This window comes from Cervus canadensis, chromosome 17 (assembly GCF_019320065.1).
Source record: "Cervus canadensis isolate Bull #8, Minnesota chromosome 17, ASM1932006v1, whole genome shotgun sequence".
NCBI classification, from domain to species: domain Eukaryota; kingdom Metazoa; phylum Chordata; class Mammalia; order Artiodactyla; family Cervidae; genus Cervus; species Cervus canadensis.
Genome location: NC_057402.1, coordinates 61183076 through 61195778, shown reverse-complemented (window position 1 = coordinate 61195778; position 12703 = coordinate 61183076). Strand labels below are relative to the sequence as shown.

The 12703-nt window shown below is 38.8% G+C and overlaps 1 protein-coding gene and 1 non-coding gene across 2 annotated transcripts in view; both read right to left on the bottom strand.

The window, feature by feature from the left end:
- LOC122454822 (gamma-aminobutyric acid receptor subunit gamma-3) overlaps positions 1-12703 on the bottom strand; it is a 774851-nt gene that overhangs the window by 391857 nt on the left and 370291 nt on the right. The gene's annotated exons all lie outside the window — the stretch shown is intronic.
- On the bottom strand, positions 1435-1541 carry LOC122419959. Its single transcript, XR_006263159.1, has one exon. It is a non-coding gene; the product is annotated as a U6 spliceosomal RNA (small nuclear RNA).

Here is a 12703-nt window from a genome sequence, read left to right as displayed (position 1 = left end):
ATTTCTTTAGTAACCTGTTCATTATTTAGAAATGTATTGTTTAATCTCTATGTGTTTGTGAGTTTTTACAGTGTTTTTCTTGTAATTGATATTTAGTCTCATAGAATTGTGGTCGGAAGTTGCTTGATATGATTTCAATTTTCTTAAATTTACTGAGGTTTGATTTGTGACCCAAGATGTGGCCTATCCTGGAGAATGTTCCACGTGCACTTGATAAGAAGGTATATATTTCTCCATTTGGATGGAATGTCTTGAAGATATCAATGAGATCCATCTCATCTAATGTATCATTTAAAACGTGTTTCCCTATTAATTTTCTGTTTTGATTATCTGTCCATAGCTGTAAGTGGGGTGTTAAATTTACTACTGTTATTGTTCACTGTCAATTTCTCCTTTTATGTCTGTTAGTGTTTGTCTTATGTATTGAGGTGCTCTTGTGTTGGGTGCACAGATATTTACAATGTTATGTCTTCCTCTTGGATTGATCCCTCGGTGATCATGCAGTGTCCTCCCTTATCTCCTGTAATCTTTATTTTAAGGTCTATTTTGTCTGATATGAGGATTGCTACTCCAGCTTTCTTTTGCTTCCCATTTGCATTGAATATAGTTTTCCATCCTCTCACTTTCAATATTTAGGTCTGAAGTGGATTTCTTGTAGACAGCATATATATGGGTATTGTTTTAGTATCCATTCAGCCAGTCTATGTCTTTTGGTTGGAGCATTTAATTAATTTATATGTGAAGTAATTATTGGTACATATGTTCCTATTGCCATTTTCTTAATTGTTTGGGGCTTGTTTTTGTAGATCTTTATTTTCTCTTGTATTTCCTGACTATATAAGTCCCTTTAACATTTGTTGTAAAGCTGGTTTGCTGGTAACGAATTCTCTTAACGTTTGCTTGTCTGAAAAGCTTTTTATTTCTCCATCAATTTTGAATGAGATCCTTGCCAGGCAGAGTAATCTTGGTTGTAGATTTTTCCTTTCTGTACTTTAAATATATCCTGCCATTCCCTTCTGGCTTGCAGAGTTTGTTCTGCAAGATTAGCTCTTAGACATATGGGGCTTGCCTTGTATGTTACTTCTTGCTTTTCCCTTGCTGCTTTTAATATTCTTTGTGTTTAATCTTTGTCTGATTAGTATGTGTCTTGTATCCTTGAGTTTATCCTGTATGGGACTCTTTGTGCCTTTTGGACTTGAATGACTATTTCCCTTGCTATGTTGGAGAACTTTTAAGCTATAATTTCTTCAAAAATTTTCTCATACCCTTTCTTTTTCTCTTCTTCTTCTGGGACCCCTATAATTCAAATGTTGGTGAGTTTAATATTGTCCCAGGAGTCTCTTAGACTATTCTCAGTTTTTTTCAAACTTTTTACTTTATTCTGCTATTCAGCAGTTATTTCCACCATTTTATCTTCCAGCTCACTGATCCTTTACAAATATGGAATGCTTCACAAATTTGCATGTCATCCCTGCCCAGGGGCCATGCTAATCTTCTCTGTATCATTCCAATTTTAGTATATGTGCTGCTGAAGCAAGCACCATTTATGCATTCTTAATAAAACTACAGGCTTCCCTGGTGGCTCAGTGGTAAAGAATCTGCCTGCCAAGTCAGGAGACAGAGATTTGATGCCTGAGTTGGGAATGTCCCCTGGAGATGGAAATGGCAACCCACTGCAGTATTCTTGCCTGGGAAATCCTATGGACAGAGGAGCCTGGCAGGCTACAGTTAATGGGGTTGCAAAAGAGTCAGACATGACTTAGTGACTAGACAATAACAACAATATAAATATAGTCAGATTTTATTTTAGTAATTGACAAACTATTTCTAAAATATGGGACTGCAAAGAATCCATAGTAGCCAGTAAAATTGTGAAAGAGAAGACCAAAGGTTCAGAGCTACAGATTCAATTTCAGGGTTTAGTTTAGAGATGCAGTAAATCCAGACAGTGTGATAAAGACAAATAAGTGGATCAATGGTTAGGATCGAGTCCAGATATGGATTGTGGCACAGAGGGATAACTGATTTTTGACAAATGTAAGAAGACAACACAGAACGATCCTTGCAACAAATAGTGTGTAAAGATTAGGTGTCCATATGAAAAAAATAATATTTTTTGATCCATATTTTACACTGCATACAATTATTACCTCAAAATGGGTTGTTGATCTAAATATAAAACTTAAACCTTACAAACTTTTATAAGAAAACATAGGAGAAAGTCTTAGATTTGCTGATTAATTTCATGTAAAACTACAAAAGCATGATCCATGGGAAAAAAACTGATAAACTGGATTTCATCAAAATTAAACATATCTGTTCTTCAAAAGACACAGTTAAGAAAACGAATGACAAGTGCAGACTAGGAAAAGCACCTGCAGTGCACGTATGTGATAAAGGGCATGTACCTAAAACAAAAGTGCTCACTTTCGCTCTCTGAAATCTTTTCTCCTAATATTGGCCAGAATCGCTCTTTAAAATGCATGTCCATTCACATCACACCCCTGCGTAGGGCCTCCAGCACTTCCCCAGACTCCTAAAGACCTTGGTCATCCCCAGCACATTTCTCCTGCTGTTTCTCAGGCACGAGAGCTTCAAGCTTGCTGGCCTTCCTCAGTTCCTCCACAGGCAAATGTGTCCATGCTTCTCTACTCCACTGGGTTCTCCCTCTGATGTTACCTCCAAATAGGACCCTTCCTCATTTCTGTGCCCCTCCCTGGCCAAACAGTGCCTTGCTCACCTCTCAGGTGTCAGCTCAAACATTATGCCTCTCAAGATTCCCTTCTTGACCCTCCAGGAGATGGGGACATGGATTCTCCCAGAATTCTGTGCCTCTCTTTCCCAGTATGTGTTACCACTGTGGCTTATGAAAAGTAGTGGTCAGCTTAATGTTTTTCTACTCAACATGAGGACAATGCCCACTGTCTCAGTAAGAGGCACGGCCCAACAGATAAAAGTATTTACAAACATTTGTTTGAACAATCATAACTGAACACAGTTGACTTGGCAGAATGAATTCTAGGCACAGGATTTTTGGTTGATAAGTTTAAACCAAAAATGATCCCCACAGATAGATGGAAAGAAAATGAATGTTTTAAATATTTTGGTTTCCATCTGTGCATCAAATATTCCCATCTGCTCCTAAAAACAGCTATTAATAGGATTCATTTGCTCATTTGAAAAAGTGACAGGTTCAAATCTCTTAATTTGGGGAACTATCCAAATATCAGTCACAGCATCATTTCTATTACAGAATGAATGGTTACAGCAATCAGGACTTGGTGACTTAAGCAAAACAGCATCACACATTTTTGGTGAATTTTCTTGGGACTCAATACAGTTTACAGGTGACTGGCCAATGGGGTTGAGATTGACGTATCACTAAACTCTTAAAAAAGAAATTGTGGCTATGATACTGTATTTCACTGTTGAATTTAAGTTATTTCTAATCTCTCCACTATAAATCCTAGTAGTAAGTAGATACTCTTTTAGGGAACTTTATGTTCTCTATAATCTGGATGCAATCCTGGCATTCTATGCTATCTGTGAGGGCCCTTGGGTTTGATGCAAGTGGGCTCTGATGATTTCCATTTCTAAAGAGGAATTCACTTAACAGTTATCTTTGTCTGTGATGGAAATGAGAGCCCAGGTGATTCAAAACTAATGGTTCTCACTAATGCCCAACTGATACAATAATCAGTTGAGGAAACGTGTGTTTCATTTGTGTAGAAAATAGCACTAGGCATAGTGCAGGGAGAAAAACTTTAATGTTCAGTGGACTCTGTTTTCTCAAAATTATTTGCTAATTAAAAGAAAAGCTTAAATGACTTCTTGATAAGTCATTTAACTGTCTTCTGGTTCTACATAGGCATCCCTAGAAAGTTCTCAAATTGCTGAAGGCAGTCCTTAAATCAGGTAAGGATATTTGTCTCACCACGAATAATTAAGAATGAAAAACATGCTAGTAAAACTTACAAACATAAACAAACAAACAAACAAAAAACACCTTACAAACATCCTCAAAATCCCAGTGGTTATTCAGTGTGGAAGACAGGGCAGAGGGAGGAAGGGATTAAGATGTCACCTCCTTGGTAAGGTAAAACTGGATCCCCAAAAGAAATCATTCATCTAATAGGAGGTATGGAGATCCAGAAAAGAACCACTAAGACTCATTACAGATGAACATATCTCTTTGCATCCCTACTTTGAAAATAGTATTCTTACAAGAAAGCACTATGGAGATGACTCTGGCTAAAGGTACCCAGCATGACTGGAAAGTAAAGTTCACTAACTACCTCCAGCTTGGATCACAAAAGGAAAAACAGATGATAACTAACAGAAGGAAAAACAAAAGGGTTCCTCTAAACTCTGAGATGTTCTGTTCTCTCACAAGGCATACAGTGCATTTTCTCTCCCTCAAAAGACACTCAGGTCTCTTGCTCCTGCCCAAGTAAGATGCACAAATATGGACCACTGTCTTCTATTCTAATATAATATGTTCAGAAAGAAAATAATTTGAGAGAGAATGGGTAGTCTTGAAAATGAGCTCTGATTTGTCATATACTCAGAATAGAAAGGCAAGTTGGACTCTGCTCAGAGATCTGTTGGAAAGAAAGGAGAAAGTGACAATAAAGAGCAAATACATTTTATAAAGAGCTGTTGAGTAGCAGAGGTGGGATCTAGTGACTCACAGGGAAAAACAAGGAAAGAAATCATATTATTGGCCTCAATTCTTAATACATAAATTTGAAGAATGAAAAAAGTGAACTCATAGAATGGAGGCTTTTTTAAAAGATAGAATGTGGAAATTCAATAGCATGACTTGAAGTGAAATAAGTTTTTCAATAATTTTGCAAGTTAGAAAGTTACTCCCCGAGGATAGAAATATGCACCAGGGAAGGTTTATATAAAGGGGAAAAGAAGGAAGAGGTAGTTTCTGCTTATAATTCTCTGTCAACTAAAATGTCAATGTGATAAACACCATGTATATATAATTACATGCATTTGATATACTTATGTAATTAAATACATATATGAGAAAAGATAGACCAGCACCAGGAGGGTATGTGATGCACAGTGACAGCTCCTTACCCATCTTACCAACCCAAATCCCTCTATCCTGAGCAGAGGCAAGTGGTGGGGGAAGTCAGTTCTTTCCACTGATTCTCACTCTGATGTTCAATGTCAGCTCTCTAGATAATGCTTTGCACTGGAACACGCATTAAGTTTCCAGTTTTAGACTCCAGTATATGAAAATCAACTCTCCCAATATGGCTCTAAGACTTGTTCCCATATTGGCTACCTTTGCAACTTTAAATCGTCTACTTCCAACTGCTTCCTTCTTCTGGAGATAAATCTTGATTCACAGTGTCACACAATAAGCTGACTTTTTGTCCCATTTCTCAGTTTCTAACTTCATCTACAAACAATTAAAGTTTCCATGTCTAAAGTTTCTAGAAGTTGAAAATTTTAAATTATCATTGTTACCACAGAGATAGGTAGAGTAGCATTGTGCCGTTTTATTTATGCACGTCTTACTTTGTTCCTCATGATTGTCTTTCTCTTGGGCTTCTCTAGTGGCTCAGTGGTCAAGAATCTGCCTGATAATGCAGGAGATATAGGAGCTGTGGGTTTGATCCCTGGGTCAGGAAGATCTCCTGGAGGAGAAAATGGTAACCCACTCCAGTATTCTTGCCTGGCAAATCCCATGGACAGAGGAGCTGCCTACAGTCCACAGGGTTGCAAAGAGTCAGGCATGACTGGGCAACTGAGAATGCAGGCATCTTTCTTTTATCCGTGTGTTATTGGCCCATGTTACACCATCCGATGCGTACTCGCTTTGTCCCAACACTCTTCCTCCTGACCCTCGACCAATTCAGTCCCGTACAGCTGGTGTAATCTACAGAACATTGCTCTGGAACTCTCTCCATCTATCTCCTGCATTGGGTTCCCTGTCTCTTGGATCCGGTGTCTTTCTTCACATTTTGTTTATTTACCTTTTTTCTTGTAGGAGGCAAACTGTCTTAGCCCTTGACATATATTAATGTCTTTATTTTACTATCACACATGTTATGGACTAATATTTCTCCAAAATTCCTCCAATGTGACTGTTTGGAGATAGGGCCTCTAAAGAGGTATAATTAAGGTTAAATGAGATCAGAGTGGGATCCTGATCCAGTAAGACTCTGGCCTTGTAAGCAGAGGGAGAGATGTCAGGGACGTGTGCTCACAGAAAAGTCTGCGGAGGACACAGTGAGAACACAGTTGTTTGCACATCAAGTAGAGAGACCTTATGAGGAACCAACCATGCCAACATTTTGAGCTCAGACTCACAGCCTTCAGAACTGTGAGAAGATAAATTTCTGTGGTTTGAGCCATGCAATCTGTGCTATTTGGTTATGGAAGCCCTAGCTGACTAATACAGCATATCACATATATTTGAGTGCTGGGTATGGGAGTTAAGACACAAAATTATTTTCCCCAAGAAGTTTGAACACATCCTCTCAAAGCTCCTTTGTGTTTCAGCATCCAGTGTCATTGACGAGATTCTGAAATCATCATAATTTTCTTTCTATTCACAGCTGACCTCTTTTCCTGGTATTCCAAAATTTTACAGATAGGCATTGAAGAGAAAAATCTCTATTTTTCTAGTCACAGTACTTGGCATTTGATTTCCTTTCCAAAATAAATACTTATTTTCCACTGAGGAATGTTTAAGTTATTTATTTCATCATTTCCTTACCTCCACTCACTCTGTGACGTCTTCCTAAGACTTCTATTAGGCTGGATTCTGGACTTTTTTTTAAAAAAAGAAATGCTCTTTGTTTTCTTTACACTCATAATTACTATCCTTTCATGTTCTATTTTTTTAACTTTTATTTTTAATTGGAGGATAATTGCTTTAGTTTTGTGTTGGTTTTTGTCTTACAACACTGTGAATCAGCTGTAAGTATCATATATCTCCTCCCTCTTGAGCCTCCCTGCCCCCCTCCCCCATCTCACCCCTCGAAGTCATCACAGAACACTAAGCTGAGCTTCCTTTGTTTTATGCAACTTCCCACTAGTTACCTGTTTTACACGTTAATGCATATATTTCAATGCTACTCTCTCAATTCATCCCAGCCTCTCCTTCTCCTGCTGTGCCCACAAGTCTATTCTCTTCATGTGTCTCTATGCCTGCCCTACAAATAGGTTCACAGCACCATTTTTCTAGATTCCATATATATGTGTTAATGTGCAGCTGCAGCTCAATATCAGAAAAACAGATAATTCAATCAAAAGATGGGCAAAGACCTAAACAAACATTTCCCCAAAGAAGACATACAGATGGACCATGAACACTTGAAAAGTCGCCCAACATTGCTCACTATTATAGAAATGCAAATCAAAACCACAATGAGGTATCACCTCATTCCAGTCAGAATGGCCATCATCAAAAAATCTACAAACTTTTAAAGCTGGAGAGGATGTGGAGAAAAGGGAACCTTCTCGCTCACTGTTGATGAGAATGTAAATTGATACAGCCACTATGCAGAAAAAAATGGAGCTTCCTTTAAAAACTGGGAATAAAACTACAACATGACCCAGCAACCTCACTACTGGGCATATACCCTAAGGAAACCACAATTTAAAAAGACACATATACCCTGATGTTCATTGCAGCACTATTTATGATAGCTAGGACATGGAAGAAACATAGATGTTCATCAACAAGTGGATGGATAAAGAAGCTGGATATACACAATGGAATATTACTCAACCATATAAAGAAATAAATTTCAGTCAGTTGAACTGAGGTAGATGAACCTAGAGCCTGTTATATAGAATGAAGTAAGTCATAAAGAGAAAAACAAATAAGTTTTATTTTAAAAAGAAATTTCCTGTGCTTTATCTCTCATTTTTTTAACCAAATTTTATATTTCCTTAATATAAAGAACCTTTATTATTATTCCCCAGTTCTTAATTCTCCTCTGGACTATTAGCTAATCTTTTTTTTTTTTTTTTAATCAAGATGTTTTCTATTTACATCTCAGGTTTCCTTTTACTTTGTGATGATCATGGTTATCCATTTATATTAGGTCTTAGATATAGAAAAGATGCTGCTTAAGTAGGTGCAAGGCTGCAGGCAGGGAGGGTGAACTCAGGAGTATCTCAGGGACCCCCTCCCCCCAACTACCTGCCTGTTCAACTCTCCTGGAGAACAACTTGCGGGTGTTTTCTGGGGGAAGACATGACTTGCAATGTGATCCTCAGGACAAGGAAAGTTATCCTCTATCTGTGTGGCTATTGTTTCCCAGCCCATATCTCCAGACTTGGGCTTCTATGTGCTGAAGGACCCAGTGATCTCTGAGTGGCCTCCCCAACTCCGGTTCCCCACTCTCTGTGAGACATCCCTCATTACTCACAATGATGATCCGCCTCTTCTGGTCCTCACTGCAGTTACTGGGTGCTGTTCGCTTTCTCACTACCGTGGAAACTGGAGCAGGGAATGAATGTGTACTTCCCAACCTGTCCCAGGGAAAGAGACTACTGATGAGTTGCCCCAGAAGGCAAAGAGGAGTGTCTGAACTTGTCCCTTTGAGGAGCTGGAGGCTTGGGGAGAGTGTACTACACTGTCTTAGACAGAACTCAAGAGAGTAAAGAGAGGAGTCTTTGTGGTGTAGGTAGGTGTATTCTCAAGGCTTTGGAACATTAGGAGATGCTGGAAAGGTAACTACTAACTACATGTGCTCAGTCGTTTTAGTCATGTCCAACTCTTTGTGACCCCATGGACCATAGCCCACTAGGAACCTCTGTCCATGGGATTTTCCCAGCAAGAATACAGGAGTAGGTCGCCACGCCCTCCTCTAGGGGATCTTCCTGACCCAGGGATCAAACCCGCATCTCCTGCATTTCAGGTGAGTTCTTCATCTGCTGAGCCATCGGGGAAGCCTACTACCAACTATAATAAATATAGAAAACAAGGCTTTGCAGAAAGCTGTCTGCTTCATTCAGGATATCCAAGGATATCTTGGAACAGAGAAAAAAGAAGTGTCAGGGGGTGGGGGGAAGTGGGGAGAGAGAGAGAAGGAAGAAACAGCAAAGATGCACCAGGAATTTGGTAGCAGAGTGGGAGGTGGGAAGTATGAGGAAGGCAAAACCTCCTAGAGGACTGAGATGTTCAGAAAATTAAAAAGAAAGCGGTATCCTTCTGACTAGGTGCCAGCCAACCTGTGTGCTGAGCCATGGCAACCCACCCTATAGATAGCCAGCAGGAGGCGTCCAGCCTCTCCCAGTGTCTGGGGCCTCCAGAACACTGTCTGGTGTGCAGAGTGGCCACTCACAGTTTGGAGCTATAAAGGAAACAGCTCTCAGCCCATGGACAAAGTGATCCAGGAGACTGGAGAGACTTTTTTTAAAATATATTTTATTTTATTTTTTTTTCATTTATTTTTATTAGTTGGAGGCTAATTACTTTACAATATTGTAGTGGTTTTTGTCATACATTGACATGAATCAGCCTTGGATCTACAAGCAATAAATGCTGGAGAGTGCGTGGAGACAGTGTTTTAAATGTCATAATTTGATGGACATTTAAATGTTTAGCTGGTTTCCATACCTTGACTATTACTAATGCTGCTTTAATAAATGTGAGTGTGCAGATACCGCTTTTGTAACTTGTTTTCATTTCCTTTGGTTCAAGGGATGAGTGGATAAAGAGAATGTAGATTAGCCGTGAAGAAGAAGGAACTCTGGCCATTTGCAGCAGTGCAGGTGGACCTGGAGCCTCATTTGCTAAGTCAGTCAGAGAAAGACAGATACTGAATCATATCACTTACAACATCTAAAAGGCCACCTCATAGTAAAAGAGAGTACAATGGTGGTACCTGGTGATGGGGAGTGAGGGCATTCAGGAGATGGTGGTCAAAGGGTACAAACCTACAACTAGAAGATGAAGAAATTCTGGGGACCTAATGCACAGCAGAGTGATTACAGTCAACAGTACTGGCTATACATTTCAAAGTGGCTAAGAGGTTAGATCTTAATTGTTCTCACCACACAAAAGAATTATTATGCGAGGTGAGAGGTGTTGGCTGACGCTACAGTGGTAATGGTACTGCAATATATACATGTATGAAATAAGCATGGTGCACACCCTAAACTTACACAGTTATGTGTCAACTGTATCTCAATAAAAAGATCATGTGCTCATTTTTAAATTTTGCATTGGGCATTACAAGTGTTATGATACTGAGATAAGGCATATCTTTTTATGTCTAATCCTATTTACAAGTGGTCAAGAAGGAGACAAAAATGAACATCAACATCTTAGGAATCCATAAACTAAAATGGGTGGGAATGGGCAAATTTAATTTAGATGACCATTATATCTACTATTGTAGGCAAGAACCCTTTAGAAGAAATGGAATAGCCATCATAGTTAACAAAAGAGTTTAAAATGCAGTACTTGGGTGCAATCTCAAAAACGACAGAATGATCTCAGTTTGTTTCCAGGGCAAACCACTCAACATTGCAGTAATCCAAGTCTATGCCCCAACTACTGATACTGAAGAGGCTGAAGTTGACTCATTCTATGAAGACTTAGAAGACCTTCTAGAAATAGCACCAAAAAAGATGCCCTTTTCATCACAGGGGATTGGAATGCAAAAGTAGAAAGTCAAGAGATACCTGGAGTAACAGGCAGGTTTGGGCTTGGAGTAAAAAATGAAGCAGGGCAAAGGCTAACAATTTTATCAAGAGAACACACTGGTCATAGCAAACAGTGTTTTCCAACAATGCAAGAGACGATTCTACACATGCACATCACCAAATGGTCAATACCAAAATCAGACTGATTATATTCTTTGCATAGGAAAATGTAGAAACTGTCTACAGTCAGCAAAAAAGGGCGTGAAGCTGACTGTGGCTTAGATCATGAGCTCCTTATTGTAAAACTCAGGCTTAAATTGAAGAAAATAGGGAAAACCAATAGGCCACTAAGGTATGAGCTAAATCAAATCTCTTATGATTATACAATGGAGGTAATGAATAGATTCAAGGGATTAGGTCTGGTAGACAGAACGCCTGAAGAACTATGGAGAGAGGTTTGTAATAATGTATAGGAGGTGGTGACTAACACCATCTCAAAGCAAAAGGAGTGCAAGAATCAAAGTAGTTATCTGAGGAGGCTTTACAAACAGCTGAGGACAGAAGACAAGTGAAAGGCAAGGGAGAAAGGGAAAGTGCAGAGTTCCAAAGAATAGCAAGGAGAGAAAAGAAGGCCTTCTTAAATGAACAATGCAAAGAAATAAAGGAAAACAACAGAAAGGGAAAGACTAGAGATCTCTTCAAGAAAACTGGAGATTTTGAGAAACATTTCATGCAAGGATGGGTATGATGAAGGACAGAGAGTATGGACCTAACAGAAGCAGAAGAGATTAAGAAGAGGTGGCAAGAATACACAGAAGTATAGAGTAAAGGTCATAATGATCTGGATAACCACGTGATGTGATCACTCACTTAGAGTCAGACATACTGGATCATGAAGTCAAGTGGCACTTACAAAGTATCACTATGAACAAAGGTGGTTGGTGGTGGTGATGAAATTCCAGCTGAGTTATTTCAAATGAGAAAGCTAATTTTTAGGTGGATTGATAAGGAGTCTGGGGCCTTCAAGGAGGAAGGGGTCCAGGGCCCTTGAGGAGGAGAAAGGGGTCTGGGGTTCTCGAGGAGAAAAGGACAATTTTTTTTTTTCTGTATTGTTTTGTCTTCCTCACATAAGGTGATTTTTCTTAAACTCTGAATTGTTATGACAACGGTTTTTAAGACTAACTTTCTTTAATCCCAGAGCTAATGATTACACAACAAAACAACTCATCTTGTTCAAGGGTATGTGTTTCCTTAAACCCTGTACTAATGATTATATAACAACAATTGTATCTTACTCAAGGACATGTTTCTCCTTCTTAACAAGAACCTTCTTGACTAATCCTCTTATATTAAGACAAATGTTGTGGGAGTGGGTCTGGTAAAATTATATAAGGCCTTGATGAGACTAGTTAGTGGGGCACTCTCTGCCCCCTTCTGATGTCTGTGTCAGATTTCTCTGTCCTTTTTCACTGAATTAAAACTTCTGCCACATTTTTTGATTGGGTCATTTATTTTTCTGGAATTCAGCTGCAGGAGTTGCTTGTATATTTTTGAGATTAGTCCTTTGTCTGTTTCTTCATTTGCTATTATTTTCTCCCAATCTTAGGGCTGTCTTTTCACCTTACTTATAGTTTCCTTTGTAGTGCAAAAGCTTTTAAGTTTCATTAGGTCCCATTTGTTTAGTTTTGCTTTTATTTCCAATATTCTGGAAGGTGGGTCATAAGAGGATCTTGCTGTGATTTATGTCGGAGAGTGTTTTGCCTATGTTCTCCTCTAGGAGTTTTATAGTTTCTGGTCTTACATTTAGATCTTTAACCCATTTTGAGTTTATTTTTGTGTATGGTGTTAGAAAGTGTTCTAGTTTCATTCTTTTACAAGTGGTTGACCAGTTTTCCCAGCACCCCTTGTTAAAAGAGGTTGTCTTTTTTCCATTGTATATCCTTGCCTCCTTGTCAAAGATAAGGTGTCCATAGTTCATGGATTTAATCTCTTGGGTTTCTATTCTGTTCCATTGATCTATATTCTGTCTTGTGCCAGTACCATACTGGTCTTGATGACTGTTTGGCTTTGTAAG